The 14,334-nt window shown below is 33.9% G+C and overlaps 1 pseudogene; it reads right to left on the reverse strand.

Moving 5' to 3' along the window:
- Positions 1-1,273: 1,273 nt before the first annotated feature.
- Positions 1,274-5,767, reverse strand: LOC105291184 (annotated as a pseudogene).
- Between the last annotated feature and the right edge of the window lie 8,567 nt (positions 5,768-14,334).

Consider the following 14,334-nt stretch of genomic DNA (forward strand, 5'->3'; position numbering starts at 1 on the left):
TTTTTTTATTGAATGGAATCCAGAACTTAGTTTGAAGCTTTTACTTTTGAACAAAATGCTTTTTTCCTTCCCCCAAAGTACCAAAAAAAAAAAAAAAGAGAGAGACAGAGAGAGACTAGGATGGATTGATAACATAAATTAAATATGTAGATGTGAAGCCAGGAACCCAAGAAATTTATTCATGATAGCCCTGCTTACTTAGTGATGTAGGATGTGTTTATTGAGTGGCTAACAAATGATAGGCATATACATTTCCTCCCATCGATTCATTTGTGAATCTATATTCATAAGAGAGATGTTTTTAGTTTTATTTTTTTCTGTAATGTTTGTCAGGTTTTGGTGTCAGAATTATCTTGAATTCATAAAGTAGATTTGATTGCTTTCTATATTTTTTTCTATGATCTGGAACAAATTATATAACATTGAGTATACTAATTCCTTTAAAGTTTCAAATAATTCACTAGTAAAACAATCCCTAGAGAAGTTGGAGTAATTTTTTGAAATGTTTTTCATTATGCCTGTGGTTATTATTCAATTCAGATTTTTCTAATTTTTATAAATTTTTATTGTTAGTTTATATCTTTCATGAAAATCATGTATTTCACAGTTTAAAATATTTACTGCATACACAATATAAATAAAATATTTACTGCATGCTTTGAGATTACATTTTATTCTATTTGACATTTGTACCCTTTCTTTTTCTATTTATTCATTTTCTTTTTCTTAATAACATTTTCTAGAAGCTTATTTTTTCTAATTTTATTGCCAATAATCCATAGGCTCATTAATTCTTTTTTAATTCTTTTTTTCTGATTTTAATCCATTAAATTTTGCTTTTAAAATATTGTTTTTTCTTTTATTTTTAGTTATGTTACTTTATTGTTTTGCTAAGTCTTGTCTAATAATGTGTATGTTTAAAGTCATGAAATTTCTTCTGAATGTAAGCTTTTGCCATCGATTCCTCTATGACTGCTTTCTATTATTTTGTTTTTGCCAAGTAAGTCTTTGATCATTCTTTTATTTTTATTTTTATTCTATGTCACTGCAGCTATTGTAAAGTAACAAAGAGCTGACTTTTCCTACCCCGATTTGAAAAGCTTTAAATATGAGCATTTATCTAGTTAATTTTCAGATTGACAGATGATGTTCGGCATTTTTCTCTGTCATTATTTCACATTTTATTAACATTTCTTTTAGTTATTTTAAACTCAAAAACATTTTTTATTTAGAAAATATTTAGAACACATAAAACAAGGCGACATTTATTCTTTTATCTTGTCTCTGTTATGGGATCTGTTGCCAGCTCCTTCTCTGTTGCCCTATTGCTCTCTGAATCAATACTACTATCACTGGTTCCTTCTGCCATACTGTCCATCCCCTCCTGCTGCTTTAAGAAAAGCCCATGAGAGTAGTTGAGCCTTTTTTATTGTTCTTTTGGCTTTCTGTTGTTTTTTTCAAGATGTGTTTCCTCTGACTCCATTGGAATGTTCTCGTTTTCCTTCTTTTCTTTGGTCTTATTACCTGCTTGCTCTTCCTCAGCAGCAATACTGTTCTGACTGCATACAGCTTGCTCTGCTGCTTCTTTCTCCCTTCCATCTGCCTTTTGCAAGCCTGTTCCTCCGCCTGTGCAATTTCAGCTGCAATTTTTTCCATATTCACTTCCACTTTCAAACTACACAAACTTTTAAGTTCATCCTTAAATGAATCTGTACTTCCCAGGAATTTCCTTTTCTTTTCCTGGTGTTGCTCCTCTATTTGAAGCTCACCTTCTAGTTTTCACTGATGAACATTTAAGGACTAGACCCATTGTTTGAGGGCCTGCATTCTAGCTGTTGTGACAATTGACCAAACGTTTGTCACCATACTCTCACTAAGGATTTCACTGAAGAGGTGGTGGTTTCTCAGGAAACGGGTGGTGGCTGTAAGCTTCATTGAAAAGCCATCATCATAATCATCTGGATTTTCAGAAGGCTGAATGCTCATGTAAGATTCTCCTTTCTCCATCCAAGACTGTCTTTTTTCCTTTAAAGCAGCTTCTGCAGGACTTTTTTGCAGTTTTGTATGGTATGTGGGGGAATTATGATAGGCCTTCATACTCTGTATTTGTTTAAATATTCTTGTGATTTTTCTTTCTTTCTTTTTTTTCATCAGTATTTGTTTAAATATTCTTGTGATTTTTCTTTCTTTTTTTTCATCAGTGCCACTACATGCCATCTCACCACATGCCAATAATCTTGCCAATCTTTCACAACTTTAGATGAGGGTTAGAAGCCTTTACTTGGTCCCAGACCTTTCTGCTATACCTCATGTAGGGCATCAGTGGCTTATCTGGTGGCTTTGGGAGTTTCGGAACTGTTATACCAGAGGATGCCATGACCCAGCTGCTGATGCCGAGTTCCCTCCCAGCCTGTAGTTGTAGGCAAGATGACTATATGGATTGTATCCCACAAACCCTGGTGTTCTGGGTATTTGTGTTGCAGAAGCTGGGATGGGAGCTGGAGCATAAAATGGTCTTTAGACATTTTGGAAGATTAAGTTCTGTTATTTAAGAATGAATCTGAGACACTGTGGGCAGAAAAAGCCTATTTCTTTTATTTTTTTACTTCTGCTATGTGAGCTATATCTTATGTGCCTTTGAATTTTTTTATTTATTTGAAAGTTCATTAAAATATTTAAAAGTTTTTGAACATTGATTTTTAACTCTAATTGTTTTAATGCTAATTGTTTTAATCATTAAAAAGTTAGCCTATTATAAAATTAAAAGTAAAAGTAAAATAATCAGGAAAATACAAAAGGCGAGAAGGAAACAATCATAGTTATTATGAAATTAAAAAGTAAAATAAGAAAATAAAAAGCAAGAAGGAATGATTCATTGTTAATAGTTTATTCAGAAATGTAGGGAAAGTAGATTATTCTTCCACATGATTTTTTTCTTTTAACGTGTTTCAACATGCATATATTAACTACATAATTTTGTTAAAAGGAGAAAAGTGTGATATAAGAAAAAGAACAATATAAAGCCTTTTTGTTCCCTTGTAAAATAAAAAATCTAGTGACTTCTTTATGCCTACCACTACCACTTGGTAACCTTGCAAATAAAATCTAGGATGATAAGCCTCAATTTTTTTGTTATTAAATTACATTTGTATGTTATATATAATTTTTCAAGAATAATTTTTTTGATTTACTAATACTCTATAAAACAAGTAGACTTAAGTCAATATATTTCATTGGAATAAAATGCTAGTAGTAGTCCTTGAAAACCTTATTTTCTCATACTTAAAATTCAAATTAATCTCTTAGTCACTAAATGATTTTAAGAAAGTTTTTTAGGAGGAAGAAATTAGCAGTATATTTACTTTGTAGAGTCGATCATATTTTTCTATTGCCTTCGTTTGATATTCTTAAATCATAATTTTTTCTCTCACAGTTATTTATTTTTCCATTTTCTTTTATTTTGCGAGAAAGTCTAATCGTAATTTTGTTGCTTTGGGCATATAGAAGAATAATTTTTTAGATTTTCAAGCTATATTTTTCCCCCTAGATTTCTCACAGCTCTCCTACCACTCACTCAAAGACAATCAATGTTGCTCATAGGTAGAGCAGGGCTTAGACTAGAACAAAGGTATAATAATTCAGCTTTGAGTTATAGTGAAACACTAATTTTCAAACGTAGGCTTCATTGAGTTTCATAAGTTCCAAAATTCTTCTTTTAGCTGCCACTCTGTGTTTTACTATAAACCAAAATAGAGGGGCATGATTTGACATAAGATAATTAGTAGGAAAGAAGAAGCTTTGATAATGAGCAAGGAACTGTTAGACTTCTAAGTTCTTTTTCTCTGCATTCTTTCCCCCTCACCCTAGGGTCTGATCAAACAAAGGTGTGGAATGAAGTGCACTAGAAAGAGGCAGAAGGTTTTCAAAGAAATTCCTAAGCAAAAAGCCAAGAGTTTCACTTTTTAAGTAGACCAAAAAGCTGAAAAACTAAGGAAAATTCTGAACATTTCCAAAAAGAAAAATTGGCACCTTCTAGAAGAAAAATGGTGTCTATCAAGTGCTATAGTAAAGATCCCTAAGGGAAGAATCTAGACAGATAGCCCTAAACTAGATCTCAGATTGCCATTGCCTTTGTATGGTATCTAGGGGACTGCTAGTTAGAAAAACAGCAGGGCTAAGAGAACCTTAAACCAGAAAAGGCCTGAGTTCTAGACGAGGAAGCTACAGAATGCAGAGACATCTTAAATTGAGGCTATTCCAGGATTGGAGACTTCAGCTGTATGTGTTGGCACAATACCCTAAAGAAACCAATTGAGGACAGCAGCTATTCCGTAAACACCAATATAATATGCCCAACGACCAGATGAAATAAAGGACTTACTTTCCAGTAGGGCAAGTGAGAGTCTATGCAGATTTATCTGGTGGCTTTTTTCAGCTGCAATTTTTTCCATATTCACTTCCACTTTCAGGCCTCTGTCCTTTCATGACATGATATTTTTCCCTGGGTATACATGCCATCTGAGGAAAAAAGGGGGAAAAATAATCCCAGGAAAGGAAGAAATAGTACCTGATAGAAAAATGCTTTGTTTAAGATTTAATCTAAAGGAACTGTGTACATCAGATAAAACTAAAATTAACTAGTTTAAGAACCCTCATCTTTTAACTGTAAAGGTTTTGTATCAAGATAATGGCAAACATTACAAACATTTTTATATGCAAATTATACATATTTTTGTATGTGTAAATTTTTTTTGCCTTAGCAACCTACATTTTAAAATTCTGCTTGAGCATGTTTATTGATTTGTTTCTTTTATAATCATTGAAATTATCAAATTTCGCTAGAACCTACCTAGATGTGCATTTTGTAAATGAATTTCTATCTATACACTCAGATGTGAAAAATTGGAAAATAAGGAAATTTACTGCTATGTTTTTCAGTATTGTTTCTCACCCCTTGAGACTGTCAAATATGTATGTACTGAATCACTTAGGCTCTGCCATCCACATCTACCGTATATTCACTTATTCTTTTTAATTTGTTCTTTTCCTTTGTAGTCTCAGAGACCTAGTTCAAGTTTTCTTTATATTCCCTATTTGATTTCAATAATGCTGATTCCTTTTCTTAATATTTTTATGATGAATAATGTCTTTGGCTGAAAACATTCATGCTACTCTTTTCTGATCTCTGTATCATAAGGTCTAAAAGCCTGGGAACTGAATTTTCCTGAATCTCTTACTAAAAGAACTCCTGATACAGTTCAAGTTCTGTTGATGAGGAGTATTCACATGAGATTCGGAACACAGAAGTCATTTTATTTCCCTGGGGACCGGTGACATACACTAGTTTTGGCAAAAGAGTATTTTTGCAAAGTTCTTCACTTTTTCTTGCCATTTATCTGTCCTAGGACCATGGAGCAGCTGTGAAGTGGTTTCCTGCAGGCTGAAATTACTTTCCTAAGCTAGGATTTCTTGCCAGGGACTTTTATTATAGAATTATTAAATTGTGTCACTTGGTTATAAAGTCATCCCACAATTATCTCCTTACTAGAGTCTATTATCCTCCCTTCTGCAATCCCAACCTTTTATTTTAAATCTTCTTGTCAAGGTAAATGAGGGAAAGGGACATTATTTTTCTGCTACAGCTCTTATTACACACCAACAATTCACCTTTGATCACCTTGTTGGACCACCTCTTAGGGAGGCTTCTCTTCTAACTGCCTACATCAACCCACCTTTTCTTGCCTTGTGCTTCTGTGCTGAGGGACATCTGGGTGACAAGGCAGTGGGACTAGAGGCCAGGTCAAGACATGCTTAAGGACATTTATTAAAACAAAGTAAGGACTGATGTTTGTGAGTAATCATAGTATAGACTTCCAGTGCCTACAGCTGGATCTCTTTCAACAAGGATTAGATGAAATCTTAGCACCATAACCTTGGGTTCGGCAATGATATGACACCAAGGGCACAAGTAATAAAAGAGAAGAAATGGTTGATGGAATTCATCAATATTAAAACTTCTTTTTTTCTAAAGATATCATGAAGAAAGTGAAAAACTCACAGACAGGGAGGAGCTATTTGCAAGTCATATATCTGATAAGGGACTTGTATCCAGAACGTATAAAGAATTATTACGAGTCTATAGTAAAAGACAAGTAACCCAATTTTTAAAAAACAAAATATTTAAACAGACATTTCCTCAAAGAAAATATATAAATGGCTAATAAACAAATGAAAAGTCACTCAACTTCATCCTTCATGCAAATCAAATGCACTGTGCAAAGCAAAAGCCCAATGAGATATTATTTAATACCCAGAAGAATGGCAATGATAAAAGGAAAAAAAAAAAAGACAGTAACAAGTGTTGGTGAGGATGTAGAGGAATTGAAAACCTTAATAAAATTGGAAATGTAAAATGATGCAGCCACTTTGAAAACCACTTTGAAAGTTACTCAAAATATTAACATAAAGTTACTCTATGACCCAGAGATTTTACTCTTAGGTCTCTACCCAAAAGAAATGAAAATATGCATGCAAAAAGTTGTGCGCAAATACTCCTATCTACATTATTCATAATAGAAAAAAAAAGGGAAATCTCCATCAACTGATGAATAGATACACCACACTTTCTATGGTGTATCCACTCAATAGAATATTACTCAATAGTAAAAAGAAATGAGGTTCTGATATATGCCACAACAGAGATGAAAGATGCCAGTCACAAATGACCACACATCATATGACTCCATGTACATGAAATGCCCAGAATAGGCAAACATGTAGAGAAAAAAAAGATAAGTGGTTGTGTAGGACTCAGAATAGGAGGTGGAAATAGGAGGAACTGCTAATGGGTACAAGATATTTTTTGAAGTGATAAAAATGTTTTAAAATTATATTATGTTGTTGATTGCAAAACTGTAGTATATTAAAACCATTAATTGCTTCGTACTCTTTAACGGGCTGAATAATATGGTATATAAATTATATATGAATAAAGCTATTGTTTAAATGTTTATTTTAGCATTACAGGAAAGAGCCACAGATGCACTCTCTCTGCCAAGCACCTGGTGCTACTTCAGATACATCCGGATATTATCCACTACTCTTTTGGCAGAGGCCTGACCCTTTCTGCCAAGCAACTAGCAAAATTATCAGATAATAGCTCAAAAATCATCATTCATGAGGCAGTTGATGGAAGATGACACTTTATAAAAAAGATGAGATATTTTGGATTAATGTAAAGTGGGCAAAAGTGTGAGTTATAACAAAACCAGTGTATGAAGGTTTAAAATATTTGGATAGATGTATGGGTGAGGAAGGAAGAAATGACCATGGACAGCTCTTAAGAAAAAAGTGGCTGCCAGGCCTTCTGGTCGATGGTACGGATCTGGGCCTCTGGCTTTCCAAGTGTTATGGGTAGAAGCTTGACTTTGCTCTCACACGTCGAGACAGATTGCTCTGTTTCTGAGGTCTAGGATGAATTAGCTAATAACTTACGTGTGTTGCAGCAAACAGAGATTATAGCTTCCAAAAATTAAAAAACATCAATCAATATGTTCAGATTAGAGTGATTTGAAATTTGGCATGTGTTAGATTTTCATATATATATTGTTAGGGCAGTGAATACAAGAGAATCAAGAGTCGGTAGATAATCACTTTTTCAAACCATGAGTGAGATAATTGTATTTTAAACTTCCACAATGCACTTAACTTTCTCCTCCTGTTCTCTCATGGAACTGGTTGTGATTTCACAAGTTCCTTCACATAAAAAGATATATCTGTGGTCATTCCTTTGTCAAACACATCTTCCTATCTTTCCTAAATATTCCTATCTCTGATCAAGGGTTTTCTCCTCCTCTGATGGAGAATTAGCTGTTTTACCCGCCTTTTTTTACTTTGGCCACTCTAATTAGGATGACCTTTGACCTCCATGCTCACTCCTGCCCCCTCTCCTCAGCAATCTGCTTATCTTCAGGATCAAGGGATTCGGACCAGTGAAAATTTTAAACAAGCACATCTTCCCAAGTACTTGTTTTGAACCTAACCATTGAAAAATACTTAATTCCCCTTTAAATGTCTTCTACCTCACTCTACTAGAGTTGAGCAATGGAAAGAATTCTTTAAAATACTGTTTGAAGATATTTTGTTTAACCAGAATACAGTATTTTATTTAAGATAAGAATCAATTTTCAGAATGCAATGGAACTTCTACTTAAATAAGAAATGAAGACTTTCTAGATCAGACTGTCTTGCCTTTTCCACAAGTCCCTGTTGCTCTTTCAGGCTGCTGTTGAATACATATTAAAATTTTTGTGATAGTAGAAAAGTTCTGATTTTTGTGCAAGATGTATATTTTAGACCGAGGCTGTGTTTTCTGAAGAAACGAAAATTAGACATAAGCCCCCAAACCCTGAGGACTGATTTCTTTCTGAGTGTCACCATCTTCTCTACATGAGGAATTCATATTCTTCTAGTAATAATACTTTGATCCTATATTGATTGAGCTAATAACCTTGGCCTTGTTTCTCCAAGAATGTTGCCTTAAGCACCTTGCAAAGCTTCTCTACACTGACAGTCAATAAATGACGTCTCTGCCCTACTTGATTCCCTAAAATTAGGATGATAGGGGGTGAATTAACAACAGCCAACCTCCTCTCTAAGTACTTTACTTATAACTAACTCTTTTAATCTTCACTATACAACTATGAGAACAAGTACTATTTTAAACCTTATTTTATAGATAAAACACTGAGGCACAGAGAGGTTAAATAATCTGCCCAAATTTACCTAGTAGATAACAGTTGGGATAGAGACAGGCATTCTGGCTCTACTCGCTTTCAATGCCGGGGTGGTAAAAGTGGAAATTTGGGTTTATTCTTACAGAGTTGTTATTAAAGCCCAGTCTGGAGAGACAACATGGGAATGAAGAGTAAACATAAAATGCAAAAATCGGTTATTAAAAAAAAATATGACTAACCCTGGAGACTGGCAAATTATAAGAACTGGGAACACTGAGAAAGCCAGTGTTTCTTGTTTAGAAATGGGAATAATAAAGAGAACACTGAAATGGGGTGCAAATGTCTTACGAGAAAGGTAAAAAAGAATGACAATAGCTTGATCCTTAAGTATTCTATTTCTCCTTACATTAGTAGACGTTCAATTAAATAGATGACTAGAGGAAGAGAGGGAAAAGGAGAATGTTTCAAAGAATAAGGTTAAATCATCACAGCTTGACTGAATCTTAAAAATCAAAAAGTATGCCAGAATACCAAGTATTTGAGACTTACTGTTAGAAACAATTTTATTTTAAACACATGTGCTTTCTTAATGATACTGTTAGCTTGGTGTCTGTGTAGCCTGCCATCAGCAGGAAGTGCTGATTTGCTTAATTTTATTAAGCCTGTAAGAAAGGTAAATCTGTCTCCTGAACTTAAAGGGCCCCTGCTCCAAAGTAAGTTTGACATTGGCCAATAATCACCCTGACATTCCTGTGGCTTTGGCTGCAATGGAAGCTGCTCAGTGCCACCAAGAGAAGAACCTGAGTGAGAAAGCGTCGATATAGCAGTGGCCCATCCTTTTGGTGCTAGGAAGGGCCAACATCCTTAAAACAACACAAGCAGAGATGCTACACGCTGTGCTCCACCATGGCAGGTGTCCTTGGGGAGGGGGTTGGGAAAATTCTGAAGGCCAGCAGTGGCAGAGGTAATGTGCTTCCTGAAGCATGTCTGAATCGGAAGGATTTACTTGTGAGAATGAACTTTGAAAACGGCTTGCTTTCCCAAAGTGAACTATGCAAACAAACTGGGGATAACCAAGGAGTAGGGATTATCTTTTGGTCACCATTGTATCTCCAAAATACCATAAGTCCTGGCCCTTAGTAAATTGTCCCTAAACACGTGGTGCCCTTGGAAGCTTGCTTCTGTGATGGGTGGTCATCCCAATTTGCAGAAAGCCTGAGTTTACCTTTTAGTCCCAGGGTCATGTTCAGTTGGCACATGTCCAAATACTTTAATTTTTTTCTAAGAATTATTGTTAGTAGTTGTATAAAAATAAGTCCAGATAGGTCTGGTAGACCTCTACTTTTACTTTCGGCTCCCGCTATTTTCTTACTGGTAGTAGATATGAGACACAAATGCACTGAAAGATGACCAGCAATAGCTTTTCTCTCTCTCGTTTTACTTATTTTTTATCCTTTCCCGATTCAAGGAGAATGTGCAGGGCATTCAGGTATGAGAAGCCAACTCCTTCTGTCTTGGTGGTAGAGAACAGAATATTAGGTACTGCTCCCTTGCCAGCCGCTTGGTGTAATAGCCAGTTGTATTGCAGCCTCTGGGGCCTGCAAGATTTATAAAACCACCAGGATCTAGAAGGAAGGGTCATTGATCTATATCTATCTCTATATGTAGGTATAGAGGTAGATACATTTCACCTATGTGTAGGTATAGAGGTAGATCCATATCTACCTCTCTCTCTCTCTCTCTCTATATATATATGTATACACTTGTGTGTAGAAAATAGAGATTGGGCACTCTAGTCTTAAAATATATAGAAAGTAGTTTGAAAGCTCTTGTTACGGTGATGTCATCTACCAATGTAGATCTATAGCTATTTATCATATTGTTTGTTAATACTCTTTGAATTTTGTAATAAATTCTTCTGTCATCAATGTACTAAGAAATGAAAATGCATGTTTAATTTTTTAGAAACCTGTTAAGTTTTTCATTCATCATAAAGGCCATAATAATATTGCTGACCAGATGAAAACTAGAAGGCAAAAATCTGCTAGGAAGTTAGCAGCTCAACCAAAAATTGTTATTTTAGGAAGACTTTCCAAAAAAACAATTTTACATATGCAAACACAAAAGGTGTTTTTTATATATCATTCTTTCAAGCATGAATTTTCATCTAGATCAATTGACTATTGGTATAAGTTAATGTTGCTCATTTTCAATTCCAATTTTTTTTGTACATGCAGGAATAGCAGAAAATACTGAGGCTCCATTAGTAGCAGAACTCAAGTTTAAAGCATGTCAGTTTTGTATCAGCAGATGCTTCAAGATTAAAATCAATTCATTCTAATAACATATCTTTTTTCTTTTTTTCCATATGATTTCTGAAATCAAAGTAAAGCTTTTGAAATTTATTCTCTCAGGGGTGAGACACCTGATAACATTGTGAGTGTTAAAAGTGCAACATTGAAGTTATATTTGTTATTGTACTGGTAGTGTGAGTAGAAAATTTTGTGAAGCACGACACCATGGTAATAACAATGTTAAGAAACCCATGGAAGAGAAATGTGTATGGAATTGATTGTGGTGTACACATAATTCATAACTTCATCCAAACAAGCTGTAATATTCTGCCAATTGAAAGAGAAGTGATGGTTGTCAAAATCTACAAATATTTTTATATGTATATAATTGGAATAACTAAACTGTCATGATAAAACTAATATTGAATAAAAAATGTTTTCAGCATGGCAGTATACTTTTTCTTTCTTTGCAGCTTCTGAACAGTAAGATTCTAGGAACGTTTGAGCCTTTGAATAACTATCTTATAAATCAACCTTAATGTCCTACAATGATATTGATGTTTTTGTTAATGATTTCTCTAAATTTTGGTTGCATTTTGTTCAGTCTGTTGTAAATGTTTAAGCAAAGTATTCAACAAATGCTGTGGCAACAAAAGCAACTTTAGGTTGCAGCTTTTAGCAAATTGAAAATGTCGAAGACACTATCTTGCAAACAGGAAGACATTTATTTATCTCTACAAAAGCAATGCAGAGCTGAACAATTAAAGGATGAGATCACAGACAGTGTATAAAACTTAGTTTTGAAATTGCATAACAGCTTTGGAACATCTGACTTGTGGGAAGAATTAGTTGATAGATCTCCTATTTTTAATTAAATAAATTTATATCCTGTATTTGAATGGAATAAAATTGAGAAAGCCTACAATTTTGCAACATTTAAATTTGGTGGAACTTTCAGGGAAATCTTACAGAGACAACTTATTTGACAAATGTTGTCTTATAAAAATATTTGTTGAAGAGAGTTACTCTAAATGGAAGCACAGTGCCTGTGAAAATATTTGGGCTGAAATATTTATCTTCAGTATAAAATAAATTAGAATCGAGTTTATTTGGAGATTACCAACTCCAAATTGGAAAGAATTTAGAAATAATATTTTCTTCTTTTGCAAAGAAATATTTAATAAAGATGTCAATTATTTCAAATTTTTAAACATAAGATTCTAATTCAAAAATATTGCTGAGAATTTTATGGAAAAAATTAAAATAATAAGTCCATATCTTAAAAAACACATTCTTCTGATTCTGGACATAGTGTTGGAGACAGATTTAGCTAAGTAACTAAAGTATGTGAATATGTGCCAAGAATATTCCTTTTCTAATAGTTTACATAATCAATATAATCTTTTAAACTTCTTTAATGTGTACAAATATACATTAGTTTTATATTTAAGAAAAAACTTCAGTTTGGAAAGTAATTTTTGAATAGAATTGTTTTGTAGGTTGCCTAGGAACATAATACGACAACATTTCAGACAATAACTTTTTCAAAGAATAAATAAACTTTCCAAAATTATATAAATTTACTTTTAGTGCTCTCTTTTACTTTCAAATGTCTCCCATAAATTTTATGGCCATCTTTCTTTGGGGCATTCAAATCAGTTTCTGAAGTCTGAGCAAAAGCTATACTTTGTCTTCTTGGAGGTACTGGTATTTAATGTAAATCTAACATTCATATTAAACTCTATTTAAGAGAATATTGTGACCATGGAAGACCTCCTAAAATTCCAAGGGAGAAGATATAATCACTTTAAGCCAAGTATTCAAAAGGCTCAACACTGTGATAGAAGCATATTCACCACAGAAAATACAGCAGTTGGTCAGTATAAACTCTTGATGGTTGTTAAGTATGTTTGGGTGAAATTTATGAGGTGCTGTTTCTCCACTTCCTGTTCATTTTTTTCTTTTCTTTTTTTTTTTTTTTTTTGTGACAGGTCACCAGTGCCCCAGCTGCTGCCTTTCAGTGGCTGAAATGTAGTCCTGAGTGGCAGAGAAATTATGACGCTATTGAGCAGTGATATAGTAGTGAACAGAGTGGCGATGAGTCAAAGTCTGAGATTTTTTTTCTTACTATATCAGATTACAAATCACTTCACAGAATTTGAAGACTACTCATTCCTCAGTGGCCTTGTGAAGTTCCCAGAAGAAAACTATCTTTTCATTTGTGCAACTGTTGACAATAATTGAGGTGATAATTTGATCCTTATTTCATATTTTAATGTAAAGAGTGAAGCAAATTTATTCTATACAGTAAAGAGCAAGCACGAGGTTTTATATATAGCTCTTCCCTGTGCCTGGTGGGACAAAGTGGGACATAGACTAGGTTACTTGCCATGTTTCCTGAGTAAACACAATGCCCCTTTAAAATCATGGTGACAAGGCTAACTCCAAATCTACCACTTGATTTTGGAAGAAAGCTCACCCATCACTTTACTTCCAGCGTTCCCATCGAGTGAGTAGCATAGATATTAGCTGACAAAATCTTCCCACCTCAAGTGTAACCACACCATGATTACAGTGTGTCACAGGGCCAGAGGCATGAACGTGCCCCAGAGTTTTGGCTTTGCCTAGACTAAACTCAGTCATGGGCCATGAATGAGTCACACACTTCTACCTTAAGGCAAAGCTTTCTTGGGCCTGTGAAAAGGAGAATATTGGAATTAAACATATTTTCACTTATTATGCAATACACAATGCCTCTTTGATTTTTCTATACTCATGTTGCTAATCAAAATAATATAAAACAATATATTCAAGCGATTGTATATGTTACTGCCTTGGAATAAAAATTTGACAATGACAGCTTCTGAGGTTATTAATTAAAATGATAATGATAGTGGTAAATAATAGTAATAATAATAACAACAGTAACACTAATATATACCAGGCACCATGTTCAGCACTTTACATATTATTTAATTTTCACAACTAACTCTTCGAGATCAATATTATTATTATCCCTATTTTACAGAAGATGCAACTATAGCACAGAGTGGTTAAGTCTTTGTTCAAAATCACACATCTACTAAGAACAGGGAATTGAATCAAGCTGCCTAGATCCCAAGTCATGCTCATAACCGCAGGCTCTACAGCCTTGTGTTACATTAGGTTTGCATCCCTGGAAGAAATACTACTTCAATATGAAAACTATCTTTTAAATGCTTTAATTAGGTATGCTAACTTTTTATTAATGTTTTCTCATTGTAGATAAGTGATATTGTTCTCATTTTTTTATGTTTTGCTTTTGT

This window comes from Pteropus vampyrus, unplaced genomic scaffold (assembly GCF_000151845.1).
Source record: "Pteropus vampyrus isolate Shadow unplaced genomic scaffold, Pvam_2.0 Scaffold43, whole genome shotgun sequence".
Lineage (NCBI taxonomy): Eukaryota > Metazoa > Chordata > Mammalia > Chiroptera > Pteropodidae > Pteropus > Pteropus vampyrus.